This window comes from Aethalodelphis obliquidens, unplaced genomic scaffold (genome assembly GCF_003676395.1).
Source record: "Aethalodelphis obliquidens isolate GAN/ISIS:26980383/991018 unplaced genomic scaffold, ASM367639v1 scaffold40, whole genome shotgun sequence".
NCBI lineage: Eukaryota > Metazoa > Chordata > Mammalia > Artiodactyla > Delphinidae > Aethalodelphis > Aethalodelphis obliquidens.
The window spans coordinates 3876509-3893124 of record NW_020837984.1 but is presented as its reverse complement, the minus strand read 5'-3'; the positions used below and the strand labels follow the sequence as shown (position 1 = coordinate 3893124).

General features: G+C 41.1%; 1 pseudogene; it reads right to left on the bottom strand.

Moving 5' to 3' along the window:
* Positions 1–1192: 1192 nt before the first annotated feature.
* The window catches only part of LOC113633468 (lethal(2) giant larvae protein homolog 1-like), a 122269-nt pseudogene continuing 106845 nt past the window's right edge, over positions 1193–16616 (bottom strand).

Below are 16616 nucleotides of genomic sequence, written 5' to 3'. Positions count from 1 at the left end.
TTTATAAATATCTCATAGCATCACAAGAAATAGCAGCTCAGCATCTATCTCTTCGGCTGCAAATACCTTTTCAGTTCATTCATCTCCTTCGTGTGTTCTGAGCTGCTAGATTCAGACCTGGGGAAAAATATTTTTCTCTTTTTCTGCAGTATTTCTTGCTTTGTTTTAGTTACCTCAATAACTCTTTCCCTTTGTTCTACTTTGGAAGGCACAGCCATTAAAGAAGTTCACAACTTATATTTTCTGTCTGAGGCTCAGAAAAGTTTCTCAGCATTTTCTCAAAGGCACATGGGTAACCTTATCACTTATGAAATTCAGGCATAAACTCCTTAATGTTTTGGCTAAAAATAAGTACCTGATTCCTTTCCCATTGCTCAACAACATTCTGGGTAACAATGCTGGGTACAGAGAATCATGTAAAATAGAATTATAATTAAAATATTTGTTCTGGCTCATTCTATTGATACTCTCTTTTTTTCCCCTTTTAAGAGATATTAAATGCTTTCTTTTTCAAAATTAAAAATCAGTAATTTTAATATTAAAACTGCTAATTTAAAAAAAAGACAGAAAAAACCCCAAGGTACCATCTATAGGGAAACCCATCCTGCCCACCTGCCCACCCCCAGCCCAGTTTTAAAATGACTGTCCAGGGCTTCCCTGGTGGCGCAGTGGTTGAGAGTCCGCCTGCCGATGCAGGGGACACGGCTTCGTGCCCCGGCCCGGGAAGATCCCACATGCTGTGGAGCGGCTGGGCCCGTGAGCCATGGCTGCTGAGCCTGCGCGTCCGGAGCCTGTGCTCCGCAACGGGAGAGGCCGCAATAGTGAGAGGCCCACGTAACGCAAAAAAAAAAAAAAAAAAAAAAAAGACTGTCCAGCCCAGCACGGACATTAGAAAAATCCTTTCTGCAAAGGGAGTGGGAACGGACGGTGTGTGGAGTGGGAGGTAGCTTGGGATGCCTTGGCACCTGGGGTCCAGGGTGGCCACCTACCTGTAGGAAGGGTCAGTCTGAATCTGCCCCAGAGGCTCTGGGCCAAGTCCAGGCCCACAACCTGGGGTCAGGGTTGGCAGGTCCCACTGGAGCCAGCAGGTTAGCAGGTGTGGGTCCATGTAAAAGACCAAGAAGGGGTTGGGGTCCTGGGTTTCAGCTGCCAGCAGGGCAGGTAGGAGGTGGTCGGGTAGTTCTAGCCTTCCTCAGTTGATCAGGATGGCCCAGACTCAAGCCCTGTCTTCTGCCAGCGTCCTCTGATTCTTCTCAGATTCCTCTACAGGGCCCAGGAAATCCTTCACGTCCCCCACCGTGACGTCCTCTGTCGTTCCAGCGTAGTGTCGTCACTGGTGGTCGAGTTGGTGGACATGGGTGAGAACACGCCTCCATCGCCGCTCCGCGGAGCCAAGATGATGCCTACGGTCCCGTTAGCCTGTCTCAGCTTTGGCAACTCTGGGAGCCTGCAGCTGGCACCGGTGGCATCGCGGGGGCCAGCTAATGTCCAGAGAGCCGAGGGGCTCTGTGACGTTCTGGACGCTTACAGAGAAGCGTTCAAGCTCCCATGGAGAAATCAGGTAAAAACTGGCTGTGGCGCCTGAAGACATAGGAGGTGACGCGGCTGTGTCCCCCTTCCGGCTACAGGAGTAGTACACCTGGGGTCGCAGGCCAGGCACCGAGAAGACATGGGCATTGCCCAGGCTGGGGAGGCAGACCAGGCACGTCTTGGCATAGTCCTCTCAGGCCACGCTGGCAAGTGTAGCCAGTGCCACCTTGTGCACGCGACAGCCCTCGTGGGCCATCGGCCTGAACTTTGTCTCGGCGCTTTCCTTGGGCAGCGTGAAGTCCTTGAACGGCCCCGCCCACCCGGTGAGCACGGCGCTCGCCCTACAAGTCCTGCGCCCGCCCTACAAGTACTGCGCCTGCGCCAGAACCCACGAGGCCTCCTCATAGGTCAGGCTAGGGGCGTTTGCGTGCGTCCTACGCTGGGAGTGGCGATACGAGCCCGCGGGGCGTCAGCCGCTCCTCAGAGCCCTTCCGGCGACTCCCGCAGCTTCCTGACGCGTGCATGGCTGGAGCGTAGCAAACACGGAGCCCGAGTTGGTGTGTGGCTGCATCTCAAGGAACATGCCAGCAAAGTATCATAGAAGTGCACAGCGCCCGGGAGGGAGTCCTCGGCTGACCGGGGCTGATGCAGAGCTGCAGTGGCATCATCCCCAGGTGTTGGGGGCAGGCCTGCTCCGCCAGCAGCGTGTCGGCTTTCTGAAACTTGCTGTTGGCATTAGCATGCTACTTCTTGCCTGAGACTCAGCTCTTCCGCATGCGCCCGAAAGACCACAGCAATTTTGTAAGCAACTTCACCTGGGATAGCGGCCTCTCCATGGCCTGGGAGTCGTTGGGGTGAAGGGTTCACTTGGCCAGACCAGGGCTCTTGCACGGGTAGTCAAAGAGGCCAAAGCCATGACTTGTGCCAAAAGCCACAGGCTGCACTCGGCGTGCTGCGAGACGGCAGGGATGGCATCGGGTGACAGCACTGAACCAGCACATGGGCTGGAAGCCGGAGGCCAGGGCAGCGGCCCAGGCGCAGGATCAGCTGCCCACGGTCCTTCCACGTGAAGCCCTCGCGGTCCTGGAGGGGGTTTACGCTGGCCATGCTGACTGCCTGCTTCTAAGGCACGTTGATTAGCTCCAGCACCAGCACCTGGCCTGCAGTGCCGGCCATCACCAGCTGGGCTGTGTACTTGCAGAACTCTATAACTTCTTTCTGCGCGCTGAGCAGAGGATCGTCGCTGCAGTGTTAGAAGCAGCCAATCTTAAGGAAGGGCGGCCAGTCGTCTACTGTGGCTTAGGCCAGGTTGTTGGCATGCGTGCTGTCCGTCTGGAAGAGGCCAGCAGTGCTCAACTTGCCGGATGGTTGGGGCGCCACAGCGGAGGCATCCCAGAACCGCATGATGCTGTTCTCATGGCCAGTCAGCAGCAGCCCTTGCTGCGATGGCTACGGACTAGGTTCTGATTCCAGTGATGGGCCAGCTCGTGGTGCAGGAGGCTGGCTGGGAGCTCTGCAGCTCGCTAGCGCTCACGATGCGGGCCCACAGCTTGTCTGGGACATTGGCGACATGGGCTGAACAGGTAAGAGTGGACAGAAACTGTCTTAATATTGAACATTTACAGGAGAATAATTTTTCTAGTCCTTAACCATACCATTTCACATCCAAACATAATGGGCCACTCAATGAGGAGTTGGGCGTATTCTTTTTTTTTTTTTTTTTTTTTGCGGTACGCTGGCCTCCACTTCTGTGGCCCCTCCCGTTGCGGAGCACAGGCTCCGGACGCGCAGGCTCAGCGGCCATGGCTCACGGGCCCAGCCGCTCCGCGGCATGTGGGATCCTCCCGGACCGGGGCACGAACCCGTGTCCCCTGCATCGGCAGGCGGACTCTCAACCACTGCGCCACCAGGGCGTATTCTTTATTTGAAACAGGCTAGGTATGAAGAAAGATGGAGGAATCACAGTATTAAAGATGGATTCTACTCGAACTGTCTGTACTGCAACATCTCTTAGTTCATACCAACAATATTGTTATATCTACCACTTGCAATTTCTAAGTCATTTTCTCATTAAATTAGCGGTTGAGCAGGTGTAGCTAAAAGTGTCTTCAGTCACTTCTGCCTTAATTTGAGAGACTTTTGCAAACCATTGAAATTTAATTTTGGAATCTCATTCAGTAAGCTGGAAAAACAACAATGGCAAACTGGTGTTTTGGTGTTGCTTTTACATTTGGTGATACAGTTAGGGCTTTTATTACCAAAGGAAAGTGATAACTGTGAAAAAAATCATGACAGTTCTAACAATTAGTAGATTAAAGGTTTTATATACATTATCGAACTCCCCTCAGTAATTCTGGAAATAAGAGAGGTGTAAATGCTGCTATTTGTGTTTTCTACAGAAGTCAGTAGTATTAAATTATTAAAAATATATAATATATATTTTACATGCAAATATATATATAGTGTGTGTGTATACATACACACACACACACACACACACACACAGAATGAGAATAGCTTATAGCTTAGTTTTCCCAGTTTTTCAACTTTCTCTTCCTCATCAATGGTTTCCTTCAAGGATGTCTTTTATATAAAGCATCCTAGAATGTTCTGTTTCCCACCTCATTTATCATTTAGTTACCATGTTTTATTCTTTGTTTCAACTGGCTAATGTTAAGAGATCGATGGTCCAGTACATAAACAAACTGACCAGAAGGGCTAGAGAAGACACCATGAGGCTCAGAACAAAACCCTTCTTACTGACATTTCCCTTATGAACACGGCCTGCTGAAAAGCTGTTATTGAATCAAGAATATATCACCAGGGCTTCCCTGGTGGTGCAGTGGTTGAGAGTCTGCCTGCCGATGCAGGGGACACGGGTTCGTGCCCCGGTCCGGGAAGATCCCACATGCTGCGGAGTGGCTGGGCCCGTGAGCCATGGCCGTTGAGCCTGCGCGTCCGGAGCCTGTGCCCGACAATGGGAGAGGCCACAACAGTGAGAGGCCTGCGTACCGCAAAAAAAAAAAAAAAAAAAAAAAGAATATATCACCAAATGGAGGTTTGAAATTGACCACTCCACCACACACTCACCACAGTTGCAAAACTACTGCCTTGAGTTGACATCTGTCTTCTTCTTGGGTTCCTAGACCTTGTCACTAATCTCACCATTGAGCAAATATAAGTACATCTGCTTTCCAAGAAAGGTTCCTTTGCATTACAAATATTACACTATAATTTCTAAGTTAGTGCAGTAACCCATAAACATTAGCGTTGCTCCCAAACTATGCTGAATGTACAGAGTAAACCATGAGTCACAAAATATTTTCTCCAAAGCCAAGCGCATCCTTCATGTGAACAGTTTTTAAAACTGATGCAGACACGCTCATGAGTGACACTGTTGCTAATATTTAGAACTTTTTCTGACCCTTGAAACCATTCTTCAGCATTAGGTTTCAGGTCCTACAGTGAACGGAACACAAAGCTTAAAGATGAACAAATGTAAATTAAGATAAGTGTATTTTCAGTAAATATACTGGAAGAGTATGCCAAAGGAAATTTTCACATTACTTCATTTTCTGAGCTTGAATTTTTGCTTTCTTATATAGACAAGTGCATACACACACACAAACACAGTCACACATATACCTGTTGGTACACACATGCCCTGTGTTCACTAAAAATGGACTGACATTCTGGATTTGATGATTTTCAGTGGCATAGCCTAACCAAAACTTTATCAATCAGGAATTTAAAAAGTCTGTCTTTTAGGATCTCCACTCATTGCCATCAGGTTTCTTTCCGAGTAGGTTCCCTTCTGCTGGTCAGAATCAACATTAAGAAGCATATTTGCTATCAGGTAGATCTCAACATCTGTTTTAGTTTTATTTTTTTTCAGCAGCAGAACAGCCCAGATTTTCTTTGTAATTTATTTTTGATATCACTATCATTCCATTTTCTCCATGCTTCCCTTTTGAAGTACATTTAAATCTTCCTTAAAATATAGTGAGCACTCCTCTAGAGAACGCCTAACTTTATTTTAGTTCCTTTGATTTGTAATGCATAGCTTTAGCAGTCCGTCTCAACATATTATTTGTTTTCATCTCACTTGGTTACTTCCTTCCAAGTGATCCATTCGGTAACGTGTCTTATAAATCTCCCATAAACAGAGGTAGTTTTTAAAGAAAACAGGAAAACAATTGTGGGAGTAAATGTGTTGTCCTAATTGACAGGTGTTTTGACCACTAAACCACTTTTAAATTCTCAAATTGATGTGTTTGTGTGTGTGTGTTTTATCAGTCCTCCATGCTGTGTTGCCTGCTAATTTAGTTCAGTCTACTATCTAGGAAATAACTCCTTTCTTTCCAAGATCCAGGTCATTACTGTGAATAATTAAAAAGCAGGGCTCTGCCCTATTGGTAAATTCTTTCCATCTTGAAATAATTCTGTTGCCTGGCACAGCTGTGGTCATCATGCCCGACCCTTCACCCAGTTTTCAGGCTCCTTTGCCAGCTCCCTGCCTATGGTGGGTCTGCACTTTAGGTACTCACTTTCCTTGCTGATTTCCTGACGATATAAGTATAATATTAAATGCACATGCAGTTCCTTACCGTGTTCCTCTTTTGTGCCAATTATGTATCTTGATTTGGTCTTTTGTGTCTATTTTTTCCTTACTTACACAGACCTTCTTCTCCAGCAAAATCGAATATGTGCAGCATCAGTTAGTGTCCTGCCCCAAATGTTCTCTCTTGCGTCTCTCAAGGTGCAAGCTTAGTGCTAGACTTTCCTTTTTTCATGCTGCTTAGAAATTCTATGACATTCATTGTCTGTGCTATTTTTGGTAGATGCCCAATAAATCTTTCTGAATTGAAATATGTATTTCTTTCATTAAAATATAAGCTCCTTGGGGACAGGGACTGTGCCTTAGTGCCACTTGCAATGTACATTTGGTATTAGATATTTTAATTTTGTTTTAGAAATTTAGTTATTTATTTTTTGCTGTGTTGGGTCTTCGTTGCTGTGCGCGCGCTTTCTCTAGTTGCGGGGAGCGGGGGCCCCTTTTCGTTGCAGTGCGCGGGCTTCTCATTGCTGTGGCTTCTCTTGTTGAGGAGCACGGGCTCTAGGCGCGTGGGCCCAGTAGTTGTGGCGCGTGGGCTCAGTAGTTGTGGCGCACGAGCTTAACTGCTCTGTGGCATGTGTGACCTTCCCGGACCAGGGATTGAACCTGTGTCCCCTGCATTGGCAGGTAGATTTCCTAACCAGTGCGCCACCAGGGGAGTCCAGTATTGGATATTTTAAAAACCTATTTTTTTTGATTGACAGATTGGTTTGATAAGCTATTTTCCTTGAGTTTCTCTTTTTTAGAAAGGTCAGACTTTTGATTTGTCTACTCTTACAAGTCGTCTGTTTCACATGGTAGTTCCTTAAAGGGATTTAGCTATTTCCTTACTATGTCACTATCCTTCTTCTGGCTCTTCTAGATTTTGCTGTGTGTATCTTATGGGGAAAGAAAGCATTTGTCCAGTCTGTTGCTTTATAGGAATAACTGGAAGGGCAATAATTCGGCATTTGTTAGTTTTTAAAAAATGGAAGGAAGGGGAGGCTTTTAATTGTATGGGAAATTTAATTAGATTTAGACTAATTAAATTCATTTTTTATATTAACATGTGCACAAATATTATTGCATCTCGTTAGATTTCATTCTTCTAGCCTTACTGAACAATATTCAGTAGTAGTTTCAGATTACAATAAGTTCATTATGAAGATAAGGTGGAATTAGTGTAGGAAGCTCAGCTGGTTGAAGGGGTCTGTACTTTAATTACTGCAGAGGGTGTGCATATTAATTACAACACAAGTGATATTTACTGTACCTCAGGAACATATGACAGGGTAAAGATACTGACAGCACCAGCTAATAAACTCAGTATGATAATGAGGAGAAAAGACCATAAAAATAGAAGGAAATAAAATTATTCATAAAGTATATTGATCCCAAAGTAAAGACATTAAGCTCTGATGAAGGGCAACAAAAGGGAAGCTCCTCACTTTATCAAACAAATAACCAAAGTAGAGAAATGTTAGCAGGGAGACAGATTGTCATTATCCTGGTCACATGATCACACTCCAGAGAGTACACAGGAGCCATAAAATGGGAGATTTTTAATAAATCAGCAGAAAGCCATACTGTCACCTGCAGGAACCGAGGTCGCAGTGGCTAAGGACAGCTCCTGGGAGTGGAGAAGTCAGATATGCTGCAGGGCAAACAGGGAAGGAACCACACGCACACAAAATCTGGTTCAAGAGCCACTGTGCCCTCTGGAAAAGAGAGGGGGCACCTACAAACACTCTGAAAATAGTTCTCAGTAGCAACCCAGAGGCCATCACTCACTTTTCCCTGTGGTTTGAAATCACCAGCTGTGATTTTGAGATGGTGAAGGGAACCAGTGGGGCTTGGTTGGATAATTGTTCCCAGGAAATGCTCATTTCTGCCATGATCCTGTCTAAATCTATACAGCTCAAAAGCAAGTTCAAATTTTGGCCTAGAGTGGTTAAATCTGAAGTTTTATTTGTTTTGTTTTTACATGGGCCTTCCAAAAGAATGGTCATTTTTAAAACAATTATTTAGTCAACTACTAGCATTTATAAACAAGTTTATTTTAGAAAAAAAAATTGGCCAACATGCTGGTTCTTCATTTACATTAAACAATTAATATAGTCAAGCTTTTGCTAAGTATGTATTTGTTATTTTGGAGTTTATTAGCCAGAATCTGCCAGATACTGCTCATAGTTGATATATCATGGAAAGAAAGGATATTAATTACCTATTTATTTTAACACGTGAAATGATGATGTGGACCAAACTCTTTGAATAGCTTTAAGTTAATTTCATGAGGAAAACATTTTTTTGTGGGCGTATGTATGATTTTACTGTATATTGGAAATATGTGATATATATTTGTATATGTGAACTTGAGTGTGTATATAATAGAATACGCAGTTCTGGTTCAAACACCTCCAAAGAATAAATTATTATTCACTAGAACCTAGAGAAAATGGAGAGAAGGGCATACCTAGGGCAGTACATAACCTGGGCCTGCATCTTGGTAACAAAATTAGAGTCGTCTGGAGACAGAAGACAAAAGAAGAGAGTCCTCATTTTGGTTGAAATCCATAAAATCATGAACTGAAAGGATTAGACATCAAATTACAGAATTAAATTATGGAAAAAAATCTCACTTTGCAACTTAGGCAAGACAAATACAAGGAATAACTGATTCCCTCACATCTGAAGTATTTTAAGTTATGCATCCCGGAGCAGAAGTGACGATAGCCCTGGACACTATCATGAAGTAGGGGTGCCATCCCTTGTTTCCAATTTCTCCCTCTGCCCTTTTCAGGGCCTTAACTTTTATCCATCCCTAATATATTCCTGTGGTTTCACGCTAGCTTTTCTCTCCTTTGGTGGTGGGTTGAAAAGTTGTTTCACTCACATTAAGATGAAATATATCCAGCGATATTTTTATTTTAATAGCACAATGCTTCATGTAAGCTCACATGTTATAACTTGACTGTTAATGAAGTAGTTATATACAAGTAGAAGAATCCACCTGAAATTACTCAGATGTATCAAATATGCATATGACCCACATGAAAGGTCAAACATAGAACATAGGGAAAAGAGGTGGTAATTCAAGTTTTATAATTGTTATTGTTGTGAAATGGGTTACTTTCTTTTTTTAAAAATTTTTATTGGAGTATAGTTGATTTACAATGTTGCGTTAGTTTCAGGCAAAGTGAATGTTATACATATATCCACTGTTTTTTTTTAAAGATTCTTTTTCCATATAGGCCATTACAGAGTATTGAGTAGAGTTCCCTGTGGAAATGGGTTACTTTAATCAATATATGTGTGACATTACAATGTTAAGGCACAAGGCTATGGGACCTGGAACGTGGTGGGTTGGTGTTTGATAAATATTTATTGAATGAATAAATAACAAATGATTGAATGAATTGACCTCAGGTGGTGTTTGATCAGTCTTTGAAAATTATTGGCAGTGTTTCTGCTATGCCTAGTGAACTGGGTACTGGCTGTCACACTGGCCTTGGGCTTTTGTGCTAACAGGCCCTAATTACAGTATCTCTGTCATCACCTGAGATGTGAATGCTGGCTGGAGGATTACCACTGTTGGGTGGCTAGGCCCTTGCCCCGTGTTTGGATGTAAAGGATGTAGGTCATAATGGGAGATTGATGCACTTGTGTTGAAATCTGGAACATGAAGCTGTCTGCATCTCACCCCTTGGGAGGTTCAAACAGTTATGATAAATATAAATAGCTTTAGCAGACTTTCAGTTATCAAGATGTTGATGTATGTTTTCTTGTTCAAAATATCCTGACACTTGGAATCAAAAGAATGGTTTAGGTGCATACCAGTTATATGTACAAGCTTCTTGGGAACAGATGGGAAATTCCAAACCTATGACCCCCTATCAACTAGGATTTAGGCTGGGCTTAGTTGAGTATAATTCTGATTTTCTGTTAGTGTTTTATGGGTGCCTGATATAACATTACTTCTCTTTGACAAGGTTTCAAATTTTTCCTCTTAGTATGATTTTTCCTGAAAAAATCATACTAAGAGGAAACTCACAAGGTTCCTGCTGCCCTTGTGCCATCTCAGTGCCCTTAGCTTCTTCCCTTCCCTCATATACATTGCTTCAGTGACCTGTAGTTCATTGTTCACCATTATTTTTCATCCTTTTCCCATCTATTGATAATTTGGTTCTGATACTGTTTCTGCAATTGATACTTTCTCTTTTACGTGGTCTTACCTTACTGGTTAATTTTTTAACTTGCCATTCGGGAACCACTCTTTTCTTTTTCAGCAGAGAAAGAGTTGAGTTTATTGAGAAACTAGTTTAGGGACATCAATCGATCAATGTCCATTTAAGAAAGGTCAGTCTTTAGCTTCCTTCATTTATTTCTTCTTTGAATTATGAGGAGATAAAGAATATTTGATGCAGGTATTAAATAGACATGGAGTCTGATGTTCAACATGTTGGGGAAAGCAGAGGATTTAGGAATTAAAATAGCAGTGAGACAAAATGGGTTGTATTACCTAGAGACTGGGATAACAGCCTATATCATCAACTTAAGGAAATTGTTAGTTTTACATTTGAAATAAGTATATGAGCAATCTAACCACACTGCATTGGTTAAAGTTAAATATTTAAGTTTAAACACAATAAGTGACCTTTAAAAATATGAAATTACGTTTGACCCAATATGCTTTGTAATCTCTACAGTTACAGGGAGCCACAAAACCCTTGTGTTTCAACTACACAGAACATCTTGTTGATTTTCACTGCAGTGGAGTGAAAATTAGAGAAATTTCCCAAAGCATTTGAACCTTAGTGCAGAGTTTAAATCCTTTACGCACCTCAAGCTCCAAGTAATTTCATAGATTAAAGTTTCAGAAGGTTAAGTTTCTGGTATAAAAAGTTTGTGTTTGTGTACATTGATAATTAGAAAAAAGTATTTCATGAAAATCTGAGGAGGTATGATTGAATAGATAATTAAAAACTGTAACATTCTAATCAATAAAAGAGATGGATACGATTGCTCTTGCCATTCTATTTCTTGGACCTTGTAAATCTTCATAAATCCTTTTCCTTTTTTTTTTTTTTAAGATCATGTTGTATATTCATTACCACAAAGTGGGAGTCATAGTCAAGGTTTCCTGTAAGTCTTAGGTTGTAGAGCTCCAACGAATGTGCTAAAGTAATAATTCATTGAGAAACCTCAAAAGTGCCTCGTAGAATATGGTATTAATAGAAATGGAGGAACAGAAAAGGCAACCTGTGATGGAAAATTCACAAATCTCTTAGAAATTGTCAAATGGATCAACATCACTAGGAATTCTTGAGAAGAGGGAAGGTGCTGTGCTTGTATTTGATTTAACAATAACAAACACCAAAGCAAAACTGATTTCATTTGGGAAGGATCATTTTTTCAGTTACCTTTTCTGAAATAATCCCCACCCTCTGTTCCCTCATTCCTGTTACAATTAGTCATTACCTACTGTTGCTTGTGATTTGTTGGCAGTCTCTAACTGCAATCTGTTGCTCTGTGACAGATCGATTCTTTTAGCCCAGACTCATTCCTGAATTCAGCCAAAATTAAAAAGAATTATATATATATGTGTGTGTACATACACACACACACACATTATATTCCTCTGGCTAATGTGGCAGATCATTCTTTAAAAAGGTGCTTTTAAGGGAGACCATTAATGAACCTTGCATGTATACAGCAGGAGTGAACACTATTAAGTGACCCCCTATGCAGAATGGGTTCAGAATGCAGATGTGTAGACTGTGGACTTTGAAGTACATTCTTTTAAGTCGTCACTTTTAAAGGAGATAATTTCAGAGCAATATTTTTGTTAGAGAAGAGGTGTTGCTTCTGAGCCTACTGAAGAGAATTTGTAGAAATCTTGTTTATACCCACACACATAGATGTATACACACACCACTGCATTTAAATAATTCCAGTAAGATTCATATTCCTCGGGTTTTTTCAGAAAAAGAAATTAAAGTTTTGTTGCAATCAATTTAACAGTCAGAGCTTTGGTGTAGCAAAATATATGCTTCGTAGCCCTTCAAAATTTATGCAGTTTGTACATATAGATATATGCTGTATATATTTTGAAGTGATTCGTATGTTGAATTTTTTTCCTCACTTAAAACCATGCCGCATAATTGATTGGGAGAGTTACTGTCGTCACAGTCTATTTTTGCAGCAAAGCAGAGGCTATTTGAGATGCTTGTGGGTTTTTTTTTTTTTGTTTTTTTCTTAAATGCTTTTACTTTTGCAAGGAAAGGAAAAACTAGTCATTATATAGCAAGATACTATTCATTGTTGGTTTGTTCTGAACAATGCGGAATTAAGTCACATTATTGCATGACAAGATCAATATGTTAAAAAAACACATTTTTTCCATTAGCCGTTGGTGTTACTGTTGTCTGACTCAGTGCAACTGTATTTGGTGAAACACACACACAATCGTACACACTCACATACTCACTGACATTTTAAAAATGTGTAGTCTGTTGGGTTTGCTACCTTACAGATCCAAGGAACAGCTTGCTTCTCGACATTTATATATAATGTTACCTCCGTCCCAAGGCCAGGGCCACAAGAGTTGCCAAATTAAGGAAATTGGTGGGCTAGCGAGGAAAATACTGCTGAGCCAAAAGGCAGATGTTTCACTGTATGTTATACATTGGTGGAATACCCTCAATCGGTCAGCATCATTTTCTCAAAGTATAAACTAGCCACTCTCCTGGTTCCTCTTTCCATTTCAGGTTTTTAAAGGGGCCCCTTGTTTGGCTGCTGGAAAACTACCAGCTTTCCTCACTCTAAAAATAAGACAAGGTAGTCATTCATGACCACTTGAGAAATTTACTTGAGAAATTTCTTACCACTTGAGAAATTTACTCTGACCACTTGAGAAATACTTAAAAAATCTTTTTCAAGCTCAATTTGGAAGGTGGCTGTAGGTATTATGGTCATTATGCAACTTTACAAATAAATCCATGACAGCTGATACAGAATTTAAACAGTATATCAATATATGCATGCCATAGGGGCTAGTCAATAGCATAGGCAGGATTAGGTTGCAAAATGCTTGCATTTTTAGTCTAATTACTCTTCTTATCAAATCCTTTTATGAATAAAAAGAAAAGTCCTTAAACATAGAAGTGTGGAAATTGAGAACTGAAAATGTTACTCCAAGTAACCAAGGGATATAGAAAGGGGCAGCTCTATTATACTTTGTTTTGCATCATTACTGCCTTTAAAATCATTTAGTATAATCTTTTTCCAAAATTATAAGGATTTTTCTTTACAATTAAAAATGTTTTTTACAATTTTATAACTTTACAGACTTAAGACTAGAAAAATTATTTAAGTGAACACACTAATTCATTGAAACATTACATAAGATTAAAGTCTACTTTTAACATGATATTGTACATAGGCTCTAAAGACTTATCAAATTATTTGGATTTTACTAGATCTGAATAAATAGCAGAAAACACACAGTAACTAATTCAAACATATTTCTTTGTTCTGGTAAATTACTACATATGCTTCTAGCTCCCTAGTATCGGTGGTTCTATAAAAGGAGAATTTCTTTTTTTTTGCCATCCCAGTGTGTTTTATCCACCATTTAAAAACACATTTGAAATATATTGCAATCGTGTGCGAAGTGACATAAATACATTTGGTGATTAATATTTATTTGATCAACTGTGAGTGCAACAATATGACTTCTAATTTGAAACCACACAAGCTTCCTTTTCAGCAATCCTGCCTTTCAAAGCCTTTCATTTGCTGTAGCACAGGCTGATCTTGGAAAGAGAATCTGTTAGACGTACTTTACCCTACCCTTTTTCCAACTTAACTGTTGAAACAGGACAGTGGGCATTTAGCCCTATTTCCAGGTGTGCCATACTGAAAGTTGTAAAATGTGTGAGGGGATGGGGAAACTCTTAGACTCTAGGCCTCTGGGTGATTCCGGAGAGCTTGGCCTGTTGACATTTGTTCCAGGGTGTGTGTATTTGAAGGTCTATATTACGTTGTCTGCAATATATAAACACGCTCCCATACATATTCTGTAAAAATGGCAGAGTAGATGTCAGGAAGGCGTCTCCCAATGTTAAATAATGATTCTGTTCCTTCTCATATTGTTATTCCTATTGTTTTATTTCTATCCCCTGTGCTCGTGGTGTCTTTTGTGGTGCTTCAGCTGTGATGAGATGGCGGGTGAACAGCTTCCTCCAGAATTGACGCCAGCTGGTTTGGAAGACTGGCAAACCCTCAACTTCCCCTCTATCCACCACGTTAGAGATTGACTTTATTATCTGCTGTAGCTCCATGCCATGCCCAGTCTCCAGCGGCCCGGAATGCAGGCACGTAACACAGCCCCATTCACCATCGCACTTATTTTGATTTAGTCACAACTTCAGGAATTGCCTTTTAACAACAACCTCAAAAAAAGTGAGGGTCATCTACTTCTAATGCTGGAAACCCTGTGATAATCTGTTCCATGCATTCAAATGAAAATATGACTTCTTGGCAGAGAATAGCATTATAATGTAAAATCCCATATGCTGTTATACAGTATGTTGCAATCTGTTTTACGGCTGCCTCTATTCTAACGAGTGAATACTGCCAATAAAGCAATTGAAGATAACACTAATTGCTTATTTCTGTGATCCATAATTTTTATGGCTGCCTTATAGCTCTTTAGTCAAATAGATGCTTTTTGGCCTTTAAGATCTAGAACTCATGTACTGTAGCAGTTGAAACTGGAAATGTACATGCTGGCCTGAGAGGCTTTTCTGTACTCGATGGATAGGATTCAGCAGAAAAATAATGGAAAGGTGCGAAAAAAATATAGAAGTCTTAAATGGGCTCTGACAGGTAAACACAAGATTTTATCAGTACTTGGGTAACTTTAAATAAATGTATACATATATGGCTGTGTATGAAACAATATTAGGCTGTTAGGTCTTCTTTGCCTTCATGCATTTTGGGGCCTGTTGAACGCAAAAGTAACCATGGAAGGCGTTGGTGGTGTGTGAGCACAGCTAGTTGGAGACTGTTTGATCTTGGCCTTTTCCACATACTGACTTCGTGATCTTGAGCCAGTGATTCAGCTTTTCTGAGTTTAGGTTCCTCTTAGGAATGCTGTGATGACTAACTGGATGGGACACACTTTGATGACTGTAGAATACTGTACCCATGTTACTGATTGTCTCTGCTTGATCCCTGTTTGGGGCCATCATGACATGCTTTCTCATGAATAATCTTATAGAAACTCCAGATTATACAGCATTTGTCCAAGAATTTTTCCAGTCTTTTGCCCCTCAAAGACTGTGGGCCAGCCTAGGGGCCTCCCCTAGGAGCTTGGTAGAGACGCAGGATCTCTGTCTCCACCCCAGACCTGCTGACCAGACTCTTCCTTTTATCAAGATCCTTAGGTGATTAGTACACACGCTTGTCTAACGTACCTCATAGATGAGGGAGTTGAGATGCAGCAAGGTGAAGTGATTCTCAAGAGGTCTGTAGTGTGTTCAGAGTTAAGCTGGGACCAGAGTCCAGGTGTTCAGACCCTAAATCCAATCCACACTTGTCTCCACCTTAAAATATAGAAGGTTTAATTTTATCGTGTGACAGATTTCAGATTAACTACATAGGCTCAAAAGTGGGCAACATGTTTGTAGCTTAAAATAGTATAAGTCAGAAAAGCCATCTGTTTCTGCTTTATTTGGTCAGATAGCGAAAATAAGAATCAAAGCAATCAATAGGTTGTATTACTGAGCTTAAATTATATATAAAATGTGTCTAGAGTACCCATAGATAGATTTCTATTCATGAAGTTCAGTAGACATGTTCTCAAATTCTCAGATGGAAGAATTTAAGATATATGCCCTTAAAGTCAGACAAAGTGCCTGTGCAAAGATCACAGGGACCTACTATTCCAGTTTTCTATTTGTATCGAGCTTTCTAGCTATTATGATCTCTTTGGTAGGAAAAAGAGGTGATGCTTATGTATAAATAAGTATTTATTTATCCTATTCCAACAGAAATATACAGTGTGCTGTGCCCAAATAGAAGTGCAAAAGGATTTTACAAACAATAGCTTAACAATGCTCATGATTCCCTGACGAGGTATATACTCTAGTTCTACCAATATATATATGTCATCGGACACACCGGCAATGTTGCATTTATTAAAAGCTGAGCATTGTGAACTACATATAAATTATTATCTCTTATAATATTCACCAAAACTCTATGGGGTGCTGTTATTATCCTCATTTTATAAGTGAAATGATGACCTCAGGTTGAGAGAGGTCAAGAAAAGAATGTGCCCAAGGACACGTAGCTGCAAGATGTAACAGAGGGAGAACCCTCAGGAAGGAGGAGTTTAAGTGAACCTTCTAAATTAATATTGTGACTTGGGGGTAAAACTTTTGAGTCCTAACCCCTCATGTTCTACTTTCATTAGAGCTCTTCTCTA